The 26,125-nt window shown below is 34.5% G+C and overlaps 1 pseudogene; it reads left to right on the top strand.

Annotated features, from left to right (window-relative positions):
- The first annotated feature begins 21,444 nt into the window (after positions 1-21,444).
- On the top strand, positions 21,445-21,911 carry LOC123835944 (proteasome assembly chaperone 3-like; annotated as a pseudogene).
- The last annotated feature ends 4,214 nt before the right edge of the window (positions 21,912-26,125 follow it).

The following is a 26,125-nucleotide window of genomic DNA, read 5'->3' as shown; positions in this document are numbered from 1 at the left end:
TTGTGATTGAGTTCCAGTTTTAAAGCATTATGGTCTGAGAATATGCAGGGAATAATCTCAGTCTTTTGGTATCGGTTGAGACCTGATTTGTGACCCAGTATGTGGTCTATTCTGGAGAAAGTTCCATGTGCGCTTGAGAAGAATGAGTATTCTGTTGTTTTAGGGTGGAATGTTCTGTATATATCCAGGAGGTCCATCTAGTCTGGTGTGTCATTCAAAGCTCTTGTTTCGTTGTTGATTTTCTGTTTAGATGATCTGTCTCTTGCTGAGAGTGGAGTATTGAGGTCTCCTACAATTAACATATTCTTATCAATCTGACTCTTTATTTTGGTTAACAGTTGGCTTATGTAGATGGCTGCTCCCATGTTGGGGACGTAGATATTTAGAATGGTTAGATCTTGTTGGATAGACCCTTTAAGAATGATATAGTGTCCTTCTGTGTCTCTAACTACAGTCTTGAGCGGTGTAGGATCCCCACAGCCAGGCACCCTCCTGCTGCCATTTATCCTCCGATAGCTGCCTGCAGAATCAGGGCTCCCTGCTTCGTATCTCAAAACCAACCACCTGTGATATTCTGCTTGTAGAGATCCAGATCTTCTTACATCTCAGGCTGGTTTCGTGGGTGCTCAGAGTGGTCTGGTAGATATCCAGCTCAATTCCGAGGACCAGTTGGAATAGGGTCCCCTACTCCTCCGCCATCTTTTCCTCTGTCCCCTCCTTGAAATTTTGACAAAAACTTATTTATATAAAAATATAAATCTGGTAGTTTTCAACTAGAGGTATGACTACTAACAGTTTCTTTAATCTCTCTATTTTAGATCTTTCATGCTTATTAAATCAATTTTAATAATTTCTATTTTTGTAAAAATTCTCATTTTTTATGATTTTACATATGAAATTAGTAACTGACTTAAAATACTACTGTAATTTCAGACCTGTACTATATCTGTAAGTATATGACCTTTTCCATTGCTATTCCTTATTTTTCTTCCTTTCTTTCATCCAGTGTGTTTATCTAGCAAAGTAATATCTTCAAAGGACCATTTTGCAGTTTATGTTCTCTGTAAAGTTTCTTGGTTTTCACTACATTAATTTTTTTTGCTCTTTTTATGTCTTCTACTTCCTATGGGTTTACTCTCATTTTAATTATATTTAACTTTGCAAGTTGGATACTGGGCTAATTCCATTTTCTTCTTTTCTTGCATAATTATTTATTGCTGATCATTTTCCTATAAGCAATATTTTATGTGCATCAGTCAACTTTTATATGTAATGCTTTTATTATTGTTCTATTATAAATGTTTCTAAGTTCCATATACTTTTTTTCTGGGACACATAATTATTTACAATATATATTTTTAATATTTTATTTATTTATTTGACAGAGAGTGAGAGAGGGAACACAAGCAGGGGGAGTGGGAGAAGCAGGCTTCCCACCAAGCAGGGAGCCCGATGTGGGGCTCGATCCCAGGATCCTGAGATTGTGACCTGAGCCGAAGGCAGACGCTTAACCGACTGAGCCACCCAGGTGCCCAAATTATTTACAATATTTTAAAATTTTTTCTAACATTTTTCTTCTGTTGTTTAGTTAGATTTTTCCAGCTTTGGTGATTTTAGTTAGGGAATAAGATCTGTGTAGTTTTTTTTTTTTTTTTTATATTTTGGTTATTTATTTGGATCCTACTACATAGTTATCCTTTATACATGTTCTTTGTATTTTTGAAGTGATATATAATCTTCTATTACAGTTTTTCACTCAACATTTGGTCAATAACAATGAATGGATGGTAATGCAAATAGATGAATGCACGAACATTTTGTGATAGAAATAAAAATTTCAGGTCTAAGGTTGTCAAATCATTAATAGTTGTCATCTCCCATTTATAAATTCTCTTTATTGGGGCACCTGGGTGGCTCAGTTGGTTAAGCGACTGCCTTCAGCTCAGGTCATGATCCTGGAGTCCCAGGATCGAGTCCCGCATTGGGCTCCCTGCTCGGCAGGGAGTCTGCTTCTCCCTCTGACCCTCCCCCCTCATGCTCTCTGTCTCTCATTCTCTCTCTCAAATAAATAAATAAAATCTTTAAAAATATATATATATAAATTCTCTTTATTTAGGTTTTATATTTTGTTTCATTTTAACATTCACTTTGATATACTGAGAATGAGAGGTCTATTATATATCAAAGTAGAGATATTATTTAGGCAGGCAGACTGCAAAAAAGGAATTCAAAGAGAAATACTAAGTTAAAATATGAAATTAAGCATAATTAGTCTGTAAATAGCAAGACTCAATGAGATCATATATAGCTTATAGAAGGTCTTTAGTCAACATTTGTTAATTAATTTATTAATTAGTAGGGGGGCATTTCAGATAGAAAAGAAACTGCAGAATTCAGAGGTTAGGTTGAGAAGGAGAAGGCCAAACAGAAAAGTAAGGAGTGATGGGCCAGAAAGAGCAATATCGAGAGGGGCAGAATTTTCAGTGAGCCAAAAAGGGAAGGGGTTTCTAGAATAATTGAGTCCTAAATTACAGAATTCTTCTAAGATGTAAAATAAGACAAAAATATATGGAAATACTTATTAATGAATATTGATTACTTCACCTGTCTGCTCTAGGCACCAAAACTTTATGTACAGTGGTTAACTGGATCTAAACAGGTTAACTTTGAGTTTCTAACCTTTTTCTAACCATTATATGACCTCAGATTACTGCTGTAATATGAAAAGGAAAATAGGTTGTCTGAAAAATCTTCATGTACAACATCACTAATCAAACTTCAGAGCAGTAACTTCAAGGCAATGGGAAGATTTAATCTTCCATGAAATACAGTGCTAAATAAAGAAACCTAGTGACCATTTTGCAAATAAAGACATTCATCAAGTATAGATGGGATGAATGTCAGGAAGTTGAATACCCATTTGGTACATATGCACCATATAATTAAAAAAAAATTAACTGCTTCTGGAAATGTCATATTTGAGAAATGGTTTTAAAAATCTACAGACAAAGGCAGATTTAGGAGAAGGAACAAAAAGTCATTTTAAATATTTCTAAAATGTGTTATATGGCAAGCTTTTTGAGAACTTGCGTGTGTGTGTGTGACAGAGAGAGTGTGTTTTCATAGTCATATTTTTATACTGGAGTACTTAAATTACTCCCATTTATTTTATTTTATTTTTTTTTTATTCATGAGAGACAGAGCGAGAGAGAAAGGCAGAGGGAGAAGCAGGCTCCCAAGGAGCAGGGAGCCCGATGCGGGACTCGATCCCAGGACCCCGAGATCACGACCTGAGCCGAAGGCAGACGCTTAACCATCTGAGCCACCCAGGCGCCCCACTCCCATTTAAAAGTGTTAGAGAATTGATAGAAGCCTAATGTTTCTGAGAGCAATGGGAATTTGAAAAAGGGTGCTGAAACAGTACAGAAATTACTTTATTTGGACAGGTTCTTGATAATTCAGGAAGAACTATGGACTCACCATTTCAGGAGCACAGATTGTTCATTAAGTTATCTTCGTATGTTCATTTTTTTGTTTAATGCTAAAAACAAAACAAAACAAAATCAAACAGGTTTGGGAATAAGTTTAAGAACTTTCATAACTTTTTAATACCTGCTATCTCTCTGTATAAATTGGCATATTTTTTATCAGATTGAATTACTGATAAAAAAGTATTTTCTTTGTAAGAATTGAGCTTCAGTGGGCTAAATTTCTAAAATACACGTTAAAACTTTTTTTCACTATAGAAAAGATATTAATAAAGAATTCAATTTTATGTTTAATTATTACCTTAATAGTTCAGTCTTTGAACAAATGAGGCCAAGTCTGTTAATAATTTGAAATATGATTCAAGTAATTGCTAGTATAGTTCTTATGGAACTTGAATGATTATATTTGATCTTTTAATCAAGCCATGCATTCAGTTTTGTTTATTTTTTGTTAATATCATTTTCATTAGTGACTTTTGACTTGATTTATGTTTACTCTACTTCTAGTCTTATAGAACTTAATCATAGATATGAGAAAAAAAGCCTTAAGATATTTCCAATGTGTTTACAATTATTTTTATCAATAGGTAGTACATTTCAGTCTATTTGCATGTTATTAGATGCTGCTATGGTGTTTTTCAACTTTGTGTGTGTGTGTATATATATATTTTATCAACGGTTTGTGAGAGTGATCTTTACTCCATATCTTTACCAAAAATTGGCATTGTTAAACTTTTTTTACTTATTGGTCCTTTAGTTTTCTGGGAAACACCAATATATATATACTTTTTTCTATTCAGTTGCATATATTTTTCTTAATTATTAATAAAAGCTATTTTTGCAATTTGGGTTGAAATTGTTTTTTTCATTTTTGTTACACGTATTTTCTCATATTTGAGGGTCTTTTATTAAGCAGAAGTTCTTAATTTTAATGTAATCAGTGTTTTCAACTTTTCAAATTACATATACATTTCGGGGATTTAAGAAATAATTTTACTGTTTCTAGATAAATAAGATGTGGCTGATATTTGTTTCTAAAACTTTTAGGTCATGTTCTTCACATTTTTAATTTTAATGCATGTGGAATAAATTTTTGCTTACAAAAAGCGTTAGTTATCTTTTAGTAATTGATTTCTAAGTTCACTGCATTGGTCAAAGGTTTCATAATCTATAAAATATATTTTTGAAACTTTGTGAGTTTAATTTTTAATTAAGTTTCTGTGTCTGTTTATTCTGTAATTTTTGATAGTACAATTCTGTGTACGTTCATTAAATTATGCTGTATTCTTAGTAATTTGTAAGTGGCATCTTGTAATACCCATTGTGATCATGGGTTCATCAATTTCTGTTATTCTCTATATAACAAAAGAGGTTTACATGCATTTAAACTTAGAATTTTAATATCTTCTTAATCAATTAAAACTATTATGTTTATATAGTTACCATTTTTATCTCTAGTAATTCTTCTCACCTTAAAATCTCTGTTTTATCCTAATCACACTACTTCAGCATTCTTTCATTTGCCATTTTCCTGTATGTGTTTTCAGACCATCCCTTGCAGTCTTTCTGTGTTACTATGTTTGGAACAAACATCTTATCATGATCAAAAATGTTGGAGTGGATCTTTAATCCAGCCCAACAATCTATGTCTTTCAGTTGACTCATTTTACTACATTTATTGAGATAATTTCAAATGTATTTGAATGTATTTGAACATTCTTGTCATCTTCCTTTTTTCTCTCTTTTTCTCCTTTCTTACTTCCTTTATCAACATTTTTTCCATTCAGTTTTTCTCCCTTGTACTAGATTTGAAATTTTTCTTTCCATTTCTATTCTTAATTAGTTATACTTGAAATACAACTATGAATTTTATTACTATTTCTAGGGTTAATCAGTGTCTAACTTCCTTCTAAATAATTCATTGAACTTAGGATGTTTTCATTTTGATTACACACACACACACACACACACACACCCTCCCTCCCAGTTTACATGGACTTAACATCCAGCTATTTAGTTCTTGTAAGTTTATTTTTAATTAAAAAATGTATCTAATTTAATATATTGACTTAGTATTCCCATAACCAATAAATAATGTATATCTAACCCAATATTTATTTTCCTCTTTTTCTATACAGTGTTGTTCTAAAGATAATCGTTTAAGTTTCATTGTTAGCTCCATTTTGCATAGAAAGAAAGCTTGTGTAGCCCAGTCTTTTACTGGTGTCAAGGCCCCTTACCTGTGCTGTCTAATACCATAGGTCCTAGCTCTGTGTGGCTTTTAAAATTTAAATTAGGTAGAGTGTGGGACCCTTGATCTCTGGTCAGGGTTTGAGCCCCATGTTGGGCATAGAGTCTACTTAAAAAAAAAAGAAAAAGTAAATTAAACTTAAATAAAATTAACCATTTAAATCATCAGCTGCACTAGGCATATTTTAAGTGCTCAATAGCCTCATCGGTAGCACAGTAGGAAACACTTCCACATGGGAGGTCCAGTTGGTTGGCACTGCTGGAGGGCCTGAGAACTCTCACCCCTCATTGACCAAGAATAATTTCTTTTTTCTCAAATGGTCCTTTAACTGGAGCTTTGAGAGTTAAGCATCTTAATTTTCAGTGCTCTGGTTTTCTGATTTGGATATTTGTCCCTTCTTTAGTATTTACTGTTTTCTTCAATTTACCACCTCTGTTAATCTAAATAGGTTCTTCAGAATTTCCCCCATTTTAAACAAACTTAGAAATGCATCTTAAAATATGCTTATTGTAATTTATTCAGTATCTATGAGTTTTCAGAGGGCAGTAGAACACTATGATACTGGAATAAAAGACAAGGTTAACTTATTTTTATTATTCTCATATATTTTCATACTATTGTCTTTTTCTGTGAACTGTCACTGTACCCTTTACAAATTATCAATTAATTTGTGTGTGTGTGTTAGTGTGTGTGTGTGTGTGTGTGTGTGTGTGTGTGTGTGTGTGTGTGTGTGGACTTGAACGAACTCTGAAGGAAACCACCCATTTGTTACCAGATGTTTTTTGGTGATGTTGCTTTTTTGTTGTTTTTGCTTTGTTTCTCTTTGATGTTTGCTTTTGACTCTGTAATAATATATATTGCCAAGGAGACTACTTTATTCTAATTTACATACCGTTTTTATGGCTTCTCATGTTTCATGTGAAATTTAGGAAGACTTTTTTTCACACTGAAGATATACATTCTTCTTGTACAGTTGCAGTTTATTTTTCATGTTTAAATCTTGAACCCATCAGGAATTACTTCTAGTGTAAGCTATGAGATAGTAGTTTTATATATTCTCAAGACGTACAAATTTTTCCAACACTGTTCGTTGAATAATCCATTATTTTCACTGATAATAAAAAAATATTGATTTATATGCAGAAGTCCTGTGAGTGTGTGTGTGTGTGTGTGGTAATAAAGGTCTAGTTTAGGACTATTTATTTTCTCCTTCCTTGTGGTTTCTCTGTCTAATTTTGCATCAGTACCAGAATAATAGGATTTCTAGAACTTTACTGTTGCTATTGTTGTTATTCTTTTTCTTCTTGTCATTTTTAATGTCTATATGTAGAAACTTTAGAACTCACTTGTTTAAAAAAAATTACATTGCGGTTTTTATTGGTAACAGATTATGCTTTATATATTAATTTAGAAAATTTAACATTTTATCTTACTGAGCGTTTCTAACCAGGAACAGCATATTGCCTTTTAATTGATTCAAATTTTATTTTTATGTTCCACAAGAGAGTTTTAAAATTTATTTCATATGAATCTTGAACATTACTTTTTAAGTATATTTCTGTAGGCTTAATCCTTTCTTGTTGCTATTATAAATGGATGCTTGTCAAACTGGTTTTGTTTTTGATAGAGGAAGGCAATTTAAATTCCAACCTCCCAAGAGATTGCCCTTATTTTTTAAAATAGTTTTTCAGTTGGTTTACTTTAGTTTTCCAGGCACACAGTGTTGTTTGGGGTAAATAATGATGGTTTTGCTTGTTTCTTACCTTATTTCTCTCTTTTGTCAAATCATGTAAGCTATTATGTCCAAATCAGTGTTAAACAGGAGTGGTGATAGTGAATATCCTTGCAGTGTTTCTAAATTTAACAAGAGCACTGATTTGTACATGAAAATCTACATTCATATTAATTTCTAAATTCTAGATTTAGATCTGAATATATGTTTAAACTTATATCTATATCCTAATGTCAAATAAATATCCATGTTTTAATCTTTTTGGTACTATTTAAATCAAACATGGATGTTAAATTTTTATCACTTTTTTTAACATATAAGAAGTGATTACAAATATTTTATATTTAAATCTATATTGTGCAAATTATATTAGTAGATTCCTTCAATATTGAATTATAACTGAATCCAGTAAGATTTTAATTAGTAATAATTATTGTGTTATGCTCCTATATTTTGTCTGCTAATATTTAATTTAGGATTTGTGTCCAGTAAGTGAAAATGTATTATTCTTTTCTTTGCTTGTCTTTCATTTTGTTCAGATTCGTTAAAGGTGCTCTTGAGCAATTTAAATAGCATAAATTTTTTGTTGCTTAAGTAATTGGTAGAATTCCATGAATTTCCTGAAGTATCTGTGATTAGTGCTTTGTTTTGGATTAGTTTGTGTGTCCAGAGGTGTGGGAGGTGAGAGGTTGTTCTTTCACAGACTTCTCTATTTCTTCTATGGTAATCTGTATGTTTCAATTTGTAGCTATCTTGAGTGGGTTATCTTTGATTATTTTATCTACATTTGCAAATTAATATTTTATAATTCTTTAATGCCATCTTCTATCTTTTATTTTTGTTTGTGGTGTATTTGGTTTTTTCCCTTTTGAAAAGTTATTAAAGATTTATCAGTTTTATTCTTTATTTTACCTTTAGACTCATTTATCAGAATTTAACTATATCCTACATATTTTTCTATATATTTATTCTGCTTTCCTTATTGCTCTTTAGCTTTTTAGATTGGATATTCATTATATTTTTTTCTGCTTAGTAATATAAATCATTAGACTACTCAGTATTTTTCTAAGCATTGCTTTAGATGTGTTAAATAGGCTATTAAAGTAATGTTTTCATTATTACCCATTTCTAGGCAGTCTGTATTGGTTTTAAACCAAAAACTATTTGAGAGATTTTTTATATTTTAAAGTTTTGACATTAGGGAAATTCCCCTCTGTTCTCCTTTTTTGAAATTTATAATGTTTTGTATTTCTTTTTTTTTCCAAGATTTTATTTATTTCAGACAGAGAGAGCAAGAGAGAGAGAGAGAGAGCACAAGCTGGGGGGGAGGGGCAGAGGGAGAAGCAGACTCCCCACTGAGCAGGGGGTGGGGGGCGTGGGGTTGGATCCCAGGACCTTAGGATCATGACCTGAGCTGAAGCAGACACTTAGCTGACTGAGCCACCCAGGCACCCCAAGATTATAATGTTTTGGACATTCCACTAATATATCCTGCTGTCTCATTTCATTCTTATAACAAACCTGAGAAGTATACCTTTCTGTCCACATTTTGAAAAATGAAAAGGGATTCTATGTTATTTAATAACAGGATACATCATGGAAAAATAAGAGTGAAAGTTAAAATTAAGCCTACCTCTTTCATATGTCAAGTATTTCTTTTTTCAGGTACATGTAAAAAGAATTAATGTATTTCATGTAAATGAAAGGATGTGATTAAATGGCCCACAAGGGCCTGAGGTACCAGCAGAAGTGGCATCATCCACCCTTCTGGTGGGATGTATAGCTTGAAAAGAGTAAGAGATGGCAGTGGAAATGGTGGAGTTTATGGAGACAAGTTTAACAGAGGACCCTGCTGTATTAGGTGCCTCACTGCCTTTTCAGATTTTCTTGCCTTGAGTCACAGACAATGCCATCTTGCCATAAAACTGCAGTGCTTGTTAGTTACCATTTTGTTTTTTTTATTTCCCCATTTAAATGTCTTACATCATGATGGCATGGAATCTGAAAATTGGACACTAAATAATACTGTCACAATATGTTGTCTTAATGATCTGTTGAAGAGAAGGTATCATTTAGGGCTTCTTTGATTACAGGATGAATAATAAAAAATTCAAAATTACAAACATAATTTCATTTGTAACTGAGGAATCCCCTCTCTCTTTTAAGCTTGGGTTATTCCCTTGAGAATGCACAGAAGATCTTACAGATACCCTATCTTGCAATTAAGAAACTGAATCTCTAGGAAGCATTCTATAGCTTAAGTGCTGTGACTGGAAGGTTCTGTGGAATCTAATTCATACCTTCCTTTCACAAAGAGGAGGTGGAGACCTGAAAGTCAAGCTGTTCTTTTTGGCCTAGAAGGTAAAGAGAAAACTAGGCCTTCTAGGCCTTCCTGATGGCAATCACCTTCACACAAAATTCTACTCTAATGCCCTTGAAAAGGTGCAGAAGAATTCTGGTCGGGTGATAGGACTTAGTTGTACTTTCAGAGAGCCCTTCTAACCTTGGTCATAAAATACAATACAAACTAAATCTGCTTCAGCAGAACAACCCAGGAATAACAACACAAGAGAACCGTTGTGTTTTCATGATTCTATTTCATTTAAGTCAGTAAATGTCTTGTCTCTTAAATTGTTGTTAGCCAAGAATTAATGTATCCCACTTAAAAAAAATTGGTTGACAAAGTCTGTCAATGTCTACAATTCTTTTTATTTTATGTACATAAGAGAAAAAATCTAAAAACCCCATTTGAAACAGAATCTATCCTCCTTTGAAAGCAGAGATCATCCAGTTTTTGTAGTGGGTTTGTCTTTTTTAAGGCAGCAAAATTACCCAATTTGTTTTTACCACAACCTATAAATGTCAAATATTCTCAGTGAAAATGATAAACACATAATTTAACTGTCATATATATATGTGCTCATAAAGTAAGAACGTATGCTTGGTGAAACTTGGAGATGGGGTTTAACTTGGATTACACTATTGTAAAGTTATGAATATATATGGAATATGTATTTATTGATTTTTAAAACAGCATTATTTTTATTTAATTATTAACATATTTTGGAAGGAATCACTTATGCTCACTATTTTCTAGTAAAAGACATCTTTATTACTGTGAACTAAGTTACATATATTAACATGGGATTATGATACTGGATATAGGGCCACAGTCAAGCTTTTATACAGCTTATGCTATGACAGTGAATGTAAGCAATAACTTAAAATTAGGTGTGCTTCTTTAGAGGGTGTGGAATTGAGTTAGAGTACAATACTAATAGAAATCCAGTCCATACAAAATGTTAGAGGGTTGGGGATAATCATGTACTTATTAATCTGTACACATTGGATTTTGTGTAAATGATGAATTTTTACTACTGCCATACATTCTAGTGTATTCCTGTCTTCCAAAGTCCTGGTAGGTCATATGTCTTTATTTTTCATGTTAAAAAGAAAGTATCTGGCACATATTAAGAATTTACTACTATTTGTAGACTTAATTTTTTCCTTTCTCAAAATGGCACAAGTTTCCTAAAATCCTTTAAATTGCTAACATTATATGATTTTATTGAATGGATTGGCTTACTCCTCTGTAATAATCATGTGGGGTGGGGACAGAAAATCAAGTCAAACTAAACTTTGTACTTTTTCTGGTAGAGGAATAATTATAAATATAGAGAAAATCATAGGCAACCTGCCATCTGAGTAGTAGCTATTTTACACACGAGTAAACCAAGGCCATGAAGGGAAAGGCACTGCCTACATCATTCTCTTGTTTTAAAACAATTCCTGCCAACCTATTCCCTGCAATTCAGAACTAGAAATCTGTTAGTCATCCTTAACACCTCCCTCTCCTGCAATCCATTAGCAATGATGTTGACTTCACTTCCTAAATATTCCAGACTCCTTCCTTTCTCCCTGCTGCCATTCTGCTCCTCTGCAATCTGACATCTCCTTTCTCTGCATCTTTTCAGTACAAGTGAAAATGCCACTTCCCAGGGCAATTACTTGAACTTGTTCCCTCCCCAATTTATTTTCTATTATGTCCATGTCCCTCTCATGTTTTCAACCCTAAGTTGTGCTATGAATGTCAAGCTAAAGTCCATGTTAAAGCCTAGGAGCCTGAGTGACCTCACCCATATCTAACTGCCCAACCTCACCTTGCATGTTCTCTTGTCCTTTCTGTTCTACCTTCCTACAATCCATAGTTCCTATCATGTTCTTTTCTACCCAAGGGTATTTGTATATGTTATCCTCACTGTCCGGAGCATAGTTTCTTCCCTTCTGATCCAGTTCCTAACAGAATAAGGAGTCTAAGACATTTCTTAGGTCTCAGATCATGCAATGCAACCTTCCCTGACCTCCCTGACAACTATGATGTCTTGCAGTTTTCCTTCCTAACACATAATAGCAATTTGGGTAATGACTTGGTTGACAGACTATCTCTGTCACCGGACTGTAGTTTTATGAAGGTAGGGCGGTGCTCATTATTAGTAACACAATAATATGTTATTATTTTATTCTCTTTATTTAGTATTGTGCTTGCCACCTCACTGAATCTTTGCTGAATGAAGACTATGAATGAGTGAGAAAATTAAAGCTTAGTTTAAAAGACTAACAACAATGAAAGAATGGTAACTTTGGAGCTGGGATACCTTGGGAAGTAGGTCAACCTAAACAGAGTTTGAAGTTGGGTCACATTCCCCTGGTGGCAGGTCCTACTCAAAATAATTATAAACCTAGAGTTATAATGTATCATTAATGGAATATTTACTATGTCTCGGGAACTGCCCTGGGTTCTTTATATAGTGCTTTGAAAGATTCGAGCCATGATTTTAAAAAGCATCTACAATATAAGGAGATGTCAAATGTTCCCAATTTCTGTGACATTTTTGTCTTTAGCAGGCAAAGATATCTGCTGAAAAGACATCAATTTGAATAAGTATGTGAGGATAATGTTTTGAGACATAAACAGATGGAGGCTTCTTTTTTTGATATTTCCAACCATTCCATATGGCAGAAGGATTAGATTTTTTTGAACAGTCAACGTCAGTTTTTTTTCTGTTCCTAAGGTTAAAATTTCTGCCCTGACTGGGATGAAAGAGAGAGGAGAATGAAAGGAAAGTCTAAAGATTAAAAGCTAGTGTGTCTTAGAGTTCCCAGGAGAGAGATGGTAGAACCCCTGTGGCAGCTAGATCAGAGGAAGCTTCATGCCACTGTTGTGTGATGGGGCCAAGAATGCAGCAAGATCCCAGAGTTTCCCTTCTCCTGCATGGTGTGAAAGCAGAAGCAATGTCTGTGTCAGCCATGTAACCATGCAATGCTACTGAGTTAGTAGCCTCTACTCTAAAGACCTTCTCGTAGTTGAGGTGTTGCTAGACTATCTTACTCATTTGACCCCTTATCTTGTGCAAGAGAGAACATATTTGCATTTAACTTCCTTCGTGGAAATGAATACATGATTTTTACCACTTTATGGTTTTGTTTAAATAGAAACTCTCTTTTCTAGGGGAGGAAGAGAAGAAAGGAGAATGGTATTAACCAGAGGGATCCAGAGAAATGATAACTTGAAAATCTCGAGTGACTAATACTGCTGTTTAGCATCACAGGAATAAAGTGCCTTATATAGCTAGAAGTAGTAGATGAAACTACATTGCTTATAAGGCAAAACACATTTTAAACAGAATTCCATAGGCCAAGAAAGCAAGTTGTCTTAAAAAGAACAAGATTTGCTCTAGCCTCTGGGCAAAACAAGAATTCTTATTGTCTATATAAGAGCAAGCGCTTCCTACAGTCTTTTGAATTTTATGGGTATTCTCTCAGGTTTCAGAGAAAATAAAAAACATAGATATTTTAAAAAAAGAAGTAAAAACTCCTTTAGAAGTGCTTCCTCTTTTTCAGATAATAAATACACGAAGCAAGGCTTTTTTAGGGATAGAGGTTGGTTTGAAAGCCTTAATGCTCACAAATCACATTATTATCATGTATTTTTTCCAAGTAGCTCAATTTATAGGTTCAAAGATACTTCTCAAAATTTGTATCAGTAAAAGAAGAACATGATATGCTTCAGAAATATTTTGCTATTTAAGTTTTTTCTTCTGTTTTATCATCACCATCTTCATTGATTCATATGGAATAAAAATTTGATTACAATATGGAAAATTCATGGAGTTTTCAAAATAAGCGAAATCAAAGGCTTCTTTTTATTATTATTTTACGACTGTTTTGCTGAATTCTAGTGAGCAACCTTTTTTAGTATTCAACATATTCTATGCTAGGATCAAATGTCTAAATTCTTGGAGTCAGTGTGCTTTATATGTGGTTTTCTAAGAGTTATTTGTGAACACAGAATTTGTTCTATAGAGAACAAAATGCTATGTGCAGCATATTGGAGTATATTTGATTTACCCGTGATTTGAACTATTAATATTTTTCTTCTAGCTATAAAAAGAATGGGCTGGCTATCCAGTGGAAAGACCATCAGGCAAAGAGCCAGCTTGGCATCATTCAGGGAGCACCATCCTGGGAGACAGAGGACAAGGGATAAGGTACTCCCTGACTATTCCTAATGATCTTGTCTTTGTTGAATGCCCCTGAATTTTGCCTCCCATTAGTTCTGAGCCAAAGAAAAAGAATTGTTTTTTTTCATATCCATGAACATTTTTGTTTTCCCTTTCCCAAATAGGAGAGAAGTTACCAAGAATGAGAAATTATTGTGTATGCAAATGACTAATCAGCATGAGAATCAACCTATAGCCATTAATTGATTTTATAATAATTACTGTGAAAGGCAGTGTGGTTTAATTGAGGAAAGAACTAGGTTTACTGTCAGCCAAACCTGAGTTGATATTTTCATTTTGGTACTTCTTAGTTGTGTAAATTTGATCAAGTTCCTTAAATTTCTGGGCCTCATCTGTAACATAAGGCTAACAATATTTACCTTCCTAATAATGACTAAATAAAATAATTTAGTATTTGCAGTGTGACAGTGCACATCACACAAAATAATTACTCCATAAATGATTATTTTTATACTGGAAAAACTCTGAAGCTTCACCATCACTGATAGTTGCATTGCATTTCTTCTGATAAGCCTCAGGTACCTGCTACTTCTTTTGTCCCCTTTGGATATTTATTAAGAATATGATGGCTGTTCAGCTCATCACTGAGAAAATCTTTATTTAAAGATCACCATACCTTTTGCCACAGGAGACCCTGCCATTTTGACCAGCACTTAATTGGTCTGTAACCAGTTGACTGAGCAAAGCGCTAGTAGCTTATGGCTTAATGTGGGGATATACTAAGCGGAAAAGGGGCATTTATAATCTTTCTTTGGGGAATTTTGAATGTGACATTCTCAGACATGTTTCTTCTTTCCTATTGCCCAGTATATCCTCTTGATAAATTTGTATTACTTGGATTACCCAAAATGTCTCTGTCCATTCAGTGCAAACAGGTAGATACTACATAACACAGTTCTCCCTTTCATTTCACCAGTAATATGGCACCTAAGTGATACTTTTAGTGGTAAACATTTTTTTCTTCCTAAAGCACTGGGTAAAAAAGACCATTGTCCACTTTATTTCCAAGGAATTGAACTGCACCATTGAGAATAGCCCCAGAAGCAGAAGAGCTAGAATATGAAGGATAAAACTGTTCACTGGTCTAAGTCCTTGATAAAATTACTATTTAAGTGTTTAATGATTATCTCATTTAGTATCAAAGTGGAGAAGGTGATGGATTAGTTTAGTTATGAAGTGTAATGTTTGCAAAATTAAGTACAATGCCACTAAGTAGAAATTTTAGGCATAATTACTTTCAAGGGAGATAAAATTTTCAAATAGCCACTTTGGAGGATTACTTAATTCATGTTTATAAATTATATTAAAGATGAAAAGCACTATTTTAAATGTTAGGGTATCATCTAATATGCCTCAAAGAATTTAATTTATGTGTAAAATGATAATTACTAGATTCTGATTAAATAGTAAGAGAGAGTAATGGTCTAATGCTTTGATGATAGGCAGAGTCCTTGATTACTAGAATCCAGTTCTAAGTTTGTTGGTCTTAGGTTATCTCTATTTTTTCTGATGAGACTAAATGAAATTTTTCTTTTCATGGGAATTAAAAAAGATTAAAATGAGAGGGTTTGGAGTTGGTCTGACATTTTAAATATCATTATCAATTGATTTTGATAGAACTAATCAATTGTCTTTCTTAAGAAGTTAATTCTTCTTTAACTCTTAAGGCATAAGGTGATGTAGACATATATATATGAATAATTACTATTTTATCTTCAGAGTAAAATTAGTATAATCATTTATATTTATAAATTTATACTATCATATATATGCATACCTGTGTACAAATATGAAAAACAATTATTTAAAATAGGATGGAAGAATTTGTGTATATTATACTGTTTCTTCGTTAATGATAGACCTATAAAAAACGCTACAGTGAATTTCATGTTTTAATTTAACTATGGAATTAATACATTATTTCCTAAATCTACCAGCTAATAATTATCTGCATTGTAGCCCTATTTAAGGGTCAACTTAGAATGAACTAGGCCTATATTTAAACAGAAGCCTTGACATCTTATCCTGCATTCATGTTTATTGATTTTCAGTTTTCATCGTCAGCCAGAGTCTTTGTCATTCATTCATCCATTATTCACTCGTTCAGCAGACTATTATTGAAACCCTCCTATGTGTTCTAGATGTTCTGCTAAATTTAGAGAAAGTAAAGAAGTTAGGTCTCACCTACTCCTCTAAAAAATTTCCTCTCATGGGATAAATAAGTAGGTAAAGTATACCAATGCATCAAGTTGTGGAGATAATATATATACTGTACTTTATGGGAGACTTAGTCAAATACCTAACCAAGTCATGAAAGAACAGAGAAGGCTTTCTGGAGTGTGTTCCCTGATTAGAATATTAAAGGATAAGTAGCTATTAGCTAAGGAAAGAGAGGAAGGGATTTAGTGACCACATTCCAGTGAGATGGAGCTGATATAGCAAAGAAGAAGGGAAGATACAGTGTTAATTTTGCATGTGTCTATAATAGTGTGTGCTAAAAAGGGGACCAGTAGGAGGTGAGGTTAGGAAGGAGGCAGGAGCCAGGTAAAGGTGAACCTTGGAGGCTAACTAAAGGAACATGGATGTAATCAAATTAGGACGAACCATGTTTTTTTCTGCCTAAGGAACAATTTGTTCCTTATTTCTCTATACAGAAGGATTCAATACCTTGCATTGTATACCTTTGGTCCCATGGCTCTGAAGAGAGCAGGATCTATACAATGTGGCTTGCCGGAAAGTATATATACCTCCCAATTAGGGCTCTGGACTTAAAGTTACTTTTGTTATTTTCTTAAATTATGCCGTGATGGGCTATGTAGTACTATTAAGCACTGTCTCTAGGATGTCAACCTAATTACCTTACCATTTAACTGTTTCATGTACCATTATCTACTACATTCATACTTACATGCATGTAGTAACATATTCAATGAGGTAATTAAGGGCCAAGTCCAGTGGTAGCATAGAAACTGTGAATTGTCTATGTGAAACAGTAATGTTTCTGTCTTGAATAATTAGGCAGTATATATTACAGGAGAAGGCCTTGTTTAACCTCAAGGCACATTTTCATTATGCGACTTTCCGACTCACCCTAAGGAGTCAGAAGACTGTAGTTAACTTTTAGAATAATTTAACTGTACAAGTCCTTTGGGTAAGAAGAAAACTCCAATAGTAATTAGCATCCTAATTATCTAGGATGCCTATACATTAAGTTTATGATATAAAATTACCAAAAGAACCTAAAAGGAAGTGGAAGCTTTTTCCAAGTTGTGTCTTATATTCTGAGTTTTTCCACTTTTAATTGGGGGATGGCATTGCGTTTTGTACCACATGAAGTTCCAATAAATCTTCAGGTAGATATGTGCATGTTAGCTCCATTTAGGGGATACTAATATATCACAAATGGCTACATTTGTGTGAAAATAAAGCAAGAAGCTTCATTTCATGACCTTTTGATTTCTGTTAAGTTAAAATAGTCTTCAGGAAATAAATTGATTTCCATATCTAGAAAATGGAGGGTGTATGTCCTGATTAATCTTGTGGCAAGGTAATTTACTGAGATGTAAATCTGTGAGTATGTGGGAGGGTATGCTATTTTTTCCAGTGTTCTGGAAGAACCCCTTACCCTTCAATTCCAAAAAAGTGTTCCTTTGTGTTTTAGGAGCTCTTCCAAGCTGTAAGTATAGATTTCTAGCTAATGTTAGGATGACCGCATACATCCGTTTTCCTGGGTTAATATGAGGGCAGCAGATGCTGTCAGGGCTCTGCCCATATACCCCCTCAGATTTGTTTCATGGAAGTGTGGCTTCTCTCCCAGTAGTGAGCACTTGGGTCTTTTTGTGGGAGGGCTACTCTCAGACTCCTGTGACCCACTTTGGCAGCACACAGAGAGCTGGAAGTACCTGGGAATTTATAATCACCTAGAACTTCACTTAATGACTGATGGGTACAAGGGTTTAAATATTCTAGCTCCCTTGTCTCCTGGCTCTCTTAAGTGTGACCCATACTTTTTCTTTCTCTAGAGACCTCTTAGGTAGGGTTGCCAAGTATAGCAAATAAAAATACAGGATGCCCAGGAAGAACTTGTTTTTAATTTAAGTATGTGCCATGCAATATTCTGAGCATACATACACCAAAAAATTAATTTTGTTCAACTTGAAATCCAATGTAACTGGATGTCTTGTACGTGATCTGGTACCCGCCCCCCGCCCCGCCCCAACTTCTATGGGACTTCACTCGATGTGGCATTCTTGCTTGGCTTCTTTCCTATCACAGTTCTTTTTTTTTTTTTTTTAAAGATTTTATTTATTTATTTGAGACAGAGAGAATGAGAGAGAGAGAGAGCACATGAGAGGGGGGAGAGTCAGAGGGAGAAGCAGACTCCCTGCCAAGCAGGGAGCCGGATACGGGATTCGATCCAGGGACTCCAGGATCATGACCTGAGCCGAAGGCAGTCGCTTAACCAACTGAGCCACCCAGGCACCCTTTCCTATCACAGTTCTACCTCCCCACTCATTTATCATTGCCATGATTATTAATCCTTTCTCAAAATGTTCTGGTTTGAATGACAAATTATATGGTCATTCAAGCTATTATAAAAACATAAATGGTTCTTCCAGAAGCTGCAGTTTTAGATCTTTTTTGTTTCAGTCATTAAGAATACCAAAAAGGGTGCCTGGGTGACTCAGTCGGTTAAGCATCTGACTCTTGGTTTGGCTCAAGTCATGATCTCAGGGTCTGGGGATCGAGCCCTGCATTGGACTCCATGCTCAGTGCAGAGTCTGCTTATCTCTTTCCCTCCACCTCTGCTCCTCCCCCTGCTTATGCTCTCTGTCTGTCTCTCAAGTAAATAAAATCTTTAAGGAAAAAAAAAAACAAAAACGAAACAAACCCCTCCCCCCGCCCCCCCAAAACATACAAGTTATTGAGAACTTGTGTTCTCAAGAATTATGTAGAACATGATGAACTGGTGACTATGGGGTGGGAAATTGGAAACGTTCCAATAGGGAAGAGGTTTTTCAACTATAGGGCTTGGTCTAAGGTTTGTGGTTTCCAGAACAAGTAGGGATAATGATTCTGGCCCTTGTAATACCCTGGAGAGTTTGGGAGATTTGCTTCTTTACTGTGACTAAAAGGCTTGATGCTAGACACCAGGGTTTCTGTCCTCATCAAAGTTCCCTATGTCCAAATATATCATGGAAGGAGCAAAACAGTCAGACCACAGGGGCTATGCAGGTTTGGACAATGCTCCAAATCAGCAAACAGAGAATACTGAAGTCTGAAGTTATGAAAGACAGCTGGGGCCTTCACATGGCCCTGAGCCACATCAGCCCTAGTAATGATCAAGATTAAGTTTTTCATTAACCCCAAAGGATGAAAGTAAGTCATATTTAATTTGATATAAATAAAAAAAATTAAAATTATTTGTGTACATCCAAGTTTGTGGGTACAGAGTTCTAACATCACATTTTATAGAAATTTATAACAAAGCCAATAATTATTTATTACCTCTTTAAGGTTTACTTATAACTTTTTAAGTACTCAAAATGGCCACCCCAAAAGTTTTGTGTTTATTTGAATATATTTTCTGGATTTATATTCTAAATCATATACAGGATCATTTTGATATTAACTTCCAGTAATCGCAAATAGTATCCATGAAAATGAGACAAATATTTCAGGAGGAGAAATGTAGAGTTAGCATATGATGACATTTGGAGGATTTCAAATTAAATATTACAACAGTCACCATGCTATCATGCGTTCATAAATCAAAAAATCATATATAAATTGGAAGTCAGATACTAGATTCACCTTTACTTAATGGATATATAAGTTGTATGAACAGGATGGTATTAAACATGTAAAACCAAAGAGTATATATATATATATATATATTTTAAAGATTTTATTTATTTATTTGACAGAGAGAGACAGTGAGAGAGGGAACACAAGCAGGGGGAGTGGGAGAGGGAGAAGCAGGCTTCCCGTGGAGCAGGGAACCCAATCCCAGGACCCTGGGATCATGACCTGCGCCAAAGGCAGATGCTTAATGACTGAGCCACCCAGGCGCCCCCAAAGAGTATATTTTCTACTGCTTTAAGATCTGCGTTAATCAATTTCCTTGGCTGAATTAGTATAACATGACCCCAGCTTTTAAATACACTTAATTTTCTATCATCAGTACTTTCTCAATGAAGAAATAAAATTTAGAAATTAGAAGACATGATGAATAGCCTTTATTCTAAGGTCAGATGTAAGATACTCAACGCTAATGGAAAACATCATTCTAAGCCATAGCAAATGAGCCCTACCAACATAACAAACTGCTGATATCAGCCTGGAAACCATCTTGAATGTCAAGGGATATGCTCTTCATTTGCAGTGTTTGATTGTTCATATAAATATTTAATGAAAATATTATTAGACTATTCAGCTGAGTGAAATAAACTGATGGCAAAAGTAGCTAAGGAAGCTTAATATTCACTAAATGAAGTGGCATAATAATTTATTTTGCATATTATATAAGTCTTTTGAGAGGTTTTGTACTTTTAAACTTTTTAGCACTATTTAAAAGGCATCATTAGTGCCATAATTATTAGTTTTTAATGTATTTTTATGGTGAAGGAAAATGTAGAATACATTTTATAGGGAGAAAGAAGACCATCATCCACATAATGGATGATGGAAATAAGGTACCTCTGATTCTGAAGGTTGACTTACTTTTAATATAGCTTCACTGAATCTTACCATAAATGTTAACTCTATACCACATAAAATTACACAGTGGGTTTCTCAAGAGTAGAACTTAAATCATTAAATGGATAAGGTAGAAAACTTTTTAACTATCATGTGAGCTTCAGATTTTCAGAAAAATTGGAAATCACCTGTTCTGAACCATGTATACTTTTATTTTTTTGAATCATGTATATTTTTAAACATGGTTTTAGTGAGACAGTATGAAAAAATATTTGGAAACATAAGTTTTAGAGAACTGTTATCAGTTCATATGTTTACATATAAAATTTCCCAAATTGTCTTTCTAAATGCTTCTTATATTGTTTTGAAAAAAATGTTTTTTAAGGTTCATGTATATGCACACAGGATAATAAAATACATAGAAAAAGAAAACATGTTCTAAAAATATTCCTTTGGGAAGTCAGGAACAAAAAAATGGTACCCACTTTAAAAAAAAGAAAAAATAAGGTAGTGCTAGACAATAAAGTGTATGTATGTGTGTGTTTGTATGTGTACACGTATGTACTGACATGCTTATGGTGTTTTCTCTTCAGTTTACCCCTGAATTATAATAAGAATAAATCCATCAGATTATTTCTTGAAGGTAAGACATAAAAAGCATTTGCCAAGCTTGCTTTTATTCTCAGTATTTGTAAGGAAACTAAGACAGTGAATCCACATAAGCATTAAGAAAAAATTCTTGACTTCCGGGCACGGCGCGTGCCATTGAAGAGACCCATCCATGGAAGGCAAACCCTTGCTGATCTCAAAACAGAAGACGGAAGTGGTGTGTGGGGTCCCTACGCAGGTGGTCTGCACAGCCTTCAGCATTCACATCGGTGGTGGTGACCCAGTTTGGGAAGATGGGTACCCTGGTCTCCCTGGAGCCCAGCACCATGGCCAGTGACATCAGCAAGCCCGTGCTCACCACAAAAGTCCTTCTTGGGCAGGACGAGCCTCTCATCCATATCTTAGCAAAGGACCTGATGACATTTGTGTCTCAGGAAGCTGAAACAGAGCGGTCCTCCTGGCCATGGCCGTGAAGGACAGGAGCGTGGAGGGGCTGAAGGCCTTGAAGGAGGTGATCCAGTCCTGCCAGGTGTGGTGACCCTGGAGCAGTAGTTATGCCTGCTATTCAGCGGGCTGAGGGGACAGGCGACACCCTCCGTAAGGCAGGAAGAGGAACTCTGCCTTTAGCTCTAGAAGCCAGAAGAAATATGCGCATCCCAGGCAGACTGGTACTTTGGGTGCTAACTTATCTGCGGATGGAGGAAAGCTGCGGAGTGTGTCTGGGGGGCTGTGAGTGGTTCTTACCAGGGTCCAAATAGCTGCATATATTTGAGTATTGAAAGATGAGTCATCAGGCATGAGTCCTGGCCCCCCCATGTGCAGTATCTGTTGTTGAAGGAAATTTTTTTTATTCACAATAAATGCCTATCGCCAAGTTAAAAAAAAAATTCTTAAGACTACTGCTGAACCAGCAATAAATGTTGAATAAATGTGACATTTACGTCCCTCACACTTCAGCAGTTTATGGTGTAGACAAGTCATCCAACCTGATGGGTATGAGCAAAAATACAGAGGCACATTTCAAAGAGCCATCCACAAATAATCAGCCTACTGGTGTATAAGTCAGAATATCTTCTAGAACAGTGAAGAGTCAGTGGCAAATCCATTAAATAGAAGTAGATTAAGAGAACTTGTCTATGAACTTCTCCTCTCCCACAAAGAGTTTATTGAAAAATGTAATTTGGGAAACAGTTCTAGGAAATTGTACCAATTAGCATTTTTGTAAGGTTAATTTTCAGGTATAAGAACTTTTTTTTTTAAAGATTTTATTTATTTATTTGACAGAGACACAGCAAGAGAGGGAACATAAGCAGGGGGAGTGGGGGAGGGAGAAGCAGGCTTCCTGCTGAGCAGGGAGCCCAATGTAGGGCTTGATCCCAGGACCTTGGGACCATAACCTGAGCTAAAGGCAGACACTTAACGACTGAACCACCCGGGAGACCCTAGGTATAAGAACATTGACAAAATACGTCTTTAAGTCAAGAATAAGTCATGCCGTAGAGAATACTATTTTTTTAAAGTTTTTATCCAAATTCTTGTTAGTTAAAACACAGTGTAATATTAGTTTCAGGTATACAATATAGTGACTCAACACTTCCATAAAACACCTGGTGCTCATCACTACAAGTGCATGCCTTAATCCCCATCACCTATTTAATGGAGCCCCACCCACATTTCCTGTGGTAACCATCATTTTATTCTCTATTGTGAAGAGTCTGTTTCTTGGTTTGCATCTGTCCTTTAAGAGTATAATTTTATGGGGAATTTTTTATTGATGGTTTGCTTTTTTTTTTTTTTACTACCCCTCTTCCTTTTATCTATTTAAAAATTATGTTCAACTTTAGGTTAATGGCAGTCTAGGAAATTAGACCAGTTTCCAGACTTAAAAGAAAAATTTATTAATACTAAGCTTAAAGACATTAAAGAGCTATCAAGGCAGTAAAGAATTACAGATTTAAGATCTGGGAAAATAAAGAAACCCAGTGAGGTAAGCCCCATATTTGGGGTGGCTGATTTCTCCAGATAAATCTCAAAAATATGAAGAGTTTTTACAACCTCACAAGATTCAGAGACAAAAATTGGTCTTTAGAGAATATCACCGAGGGAGGCTACTGATGAATACCCATACACCCTGAGTAAGGGTGTTGTGGAAGAGATTGACCTTTAAAAATATTTCAGCTTTGGACCTTCTCAATCCCAAAATTAGATCAAGGTGTTTTGAATTGTTTTGTTATTGCCTACTTGCTAGTAGCTTAAAGCAAAGTCTTCTTTGTGTGAATATATTTTCTGAGGCTTAAAATTATTTCTTTATTTTGTGAAATCACTAAGACTTCCTAGGCACATGAGATGAGATTAGAAAGTAGAAAACAAAACAAAACAAAAAAATAGAAGAGAAAGAGGAAGAAGAAAAGGAGGAGGAGGATGAAGATGAAGGGAAGGAAAAAAGAGATACAAAAGGATCCTCAGAGAGCCCATTTTATGGACTTCTCAGACACAAACTAACCACTATTCTTTTTTTAAAAAAAATATTTATTTATTTGTCAGAGAGAGAGAAACTGAGCAGGCAGGAAGACCGGCAGGCAGAAGGAGAAGCCGGGTCCCTTATGAGCAAGGAGCTGGATGCAGGACTTGATCCCAGGACCCTGAGATCATGACCTGAGCCGAAGACAGATGCTTAACCGACTGAGCCACCCAGGTGTCCCTCTAGCCACTATTCTTAATTCAAGCAAATAAAGCACAGAATTAGAGCATTAGTAGAGAATATGTAAGAAGTGTGTGTGTGTGTATAAACATACATACACAAAAATATATTAAACAAAATTGAAACTATAGAACTGAAAAATAAAACAACTAAAATTAAGGCCTAAATAGATTAGTCTAACTTCATATTTATTATAACTGAAGAGGGGATTAATAAGTTGGAAGAAGGATCAGAAGAATATAGCTAGAGGAAAGCCCAAAATGATGGAAAGAAGAGAAAATTATAAACATGGGGACAGTAGTTTAGTAGTCTATCATATATGCGAATAGAAACGCAAAAGGAAAGAGTAGACAAGAAAACACTGCTTGTAAACCTGACACAGCAAAAAAATATATATATAGAGAGAGAGAGAGAGAGAGAGAGAGTGTGTATGTGTGTGTGTGTGTGTGTGTGTAGTAAACCTCCTTAATCTTTGGAGTTTCAAAGTGATGGAATATATAATTAATTTCCTCCAACAAATAAAACTATAGTTCTTACTGGTTTTACCAGTTTCCACAGAATGGTTAAGAAGAAAATAACACTCCTATGATAGACGAAGAGAGATCTCTTAATATTTTTATGAGGGAGGGATACTTTTTGAAACTACACCCACCAATGACATTAAAAGAAAGGTAAAATGGAGGCCAACTTTAAGCACAGATTAAAAAATTATAAGCAAAGTAAAAGCATATCAGATTCAGTAATATATAAAAAAGATGATGTATCATGATCAAATTAGGTTTATTCCAGGAATGTAAGATTGATTTAACCTTCAATAATCAGCCTGTTAAATTATTCATATAAACAGAATAAAGCACAAATATATAATCCACTAAATCAGTATGGAGAAGATATTTGGTAAAATTAAACATCTATTTATGAATTAAGACTTCTAACAAATTATGAATAGAAGAAACTTCCTTAATCTGATAATGGATAGGCACAGAAAACATGGAGGAGGCTTTATATTTAATAGTGAACTATTGAATGTTTTGTTTCAGAGATTAAAACAAAGATGTCTAGGACTTCTACTGAAATCATAGTGCAATAGGCAAGAAATAAGAAAGGGTAAAAGCATAGAAAAAGAAGAGAGAATCTGCATATGCATTATTATAATTAACATGCAAATTTGACAAAGTTTTTGGAAACGATGTCAAAAGGTAGAAATGAAATTATATGTATATACATATGACCATTGCAGTAGCATCAAAATATTTCAAATACATCGGAATAAGTCCTGTGAAAAATTGCCACATAAAACACTAGAAATATTATTAAGATAGATTTAAAAAGACCTATGCATTAAGGAGGGCATTTGTTGTGTAAGTACTGTGTGTTGTATATAAGTGATGAATCACTAAATTCTACTCCTGAAACCAATATTATACTATCTGTTAAATAACTAGAATTTAAATTAAAAATTTGAAGAAAAAAAAAAAGACCTAAATAAATGGAAGCATTTATCTGGTACAAGGATGAAGAGATTTAGTAACTTAAAGATGTTAGTTCCCCCAAATGGATTGTTATATTCAGTACTATCCCAGTAAAAATACCAGCAGATTTTTATGTGAATATTGGTAGGGTGATACTGATTTGGTAGTGCAAATGATATTTCCAAGCCAAGACACTGTTGAAAAGATATGAGTTGATAGAACTTGTCCTGTCATATAGCAACAATCATTATGAAAGTCGGTTTTGGCTAAGATAAACAAATACATCGATAGAACAGAACAAACATATCAGAACAGCATCATGAATATATGAAGCTTTATATGGTGCAAGGGTGCCACTATAAATTTGTGGGCAAAGATTGTTGTTTCAACAAATGGGACAGTGCTAATTGGATATCTGTATAGAAACAAAAAGAACTTGACCTTTGTTCATGTCATAAAGTAACAATTGCTTGTACACTGCAGAATTTGGAAGGCAAAACATGAAAGGTTTTAGAAAACATGGAAGAAGATCTTTATGACCTTGGGTAGAAAAATATCCTTAAACAGAACTCCTAAAAGCATTAACAATAAA

This window comes from Mirounga angustirostris, unplaced genomic scaffold, assembly GCF_029215605.1.
Source record: "Mirounga angustirostris isolate CCGP_5_RB_7025 unplaced genomic scaffold, mMirAng1.0.hap1 SCAF_12, whole genome shotgun sequence".
Lineage (NCBI taxonomy): Eukaryota > Metazoa > Chordata > Mammalia > Carnivora > Phocidae > Mirounga > Mirounga angustirostris.
The sequence above is the reverse complement of the archived record's forward strand: the minus strand, read 5'-3'. Positions and strand labels throughout refer to the sequence as shown.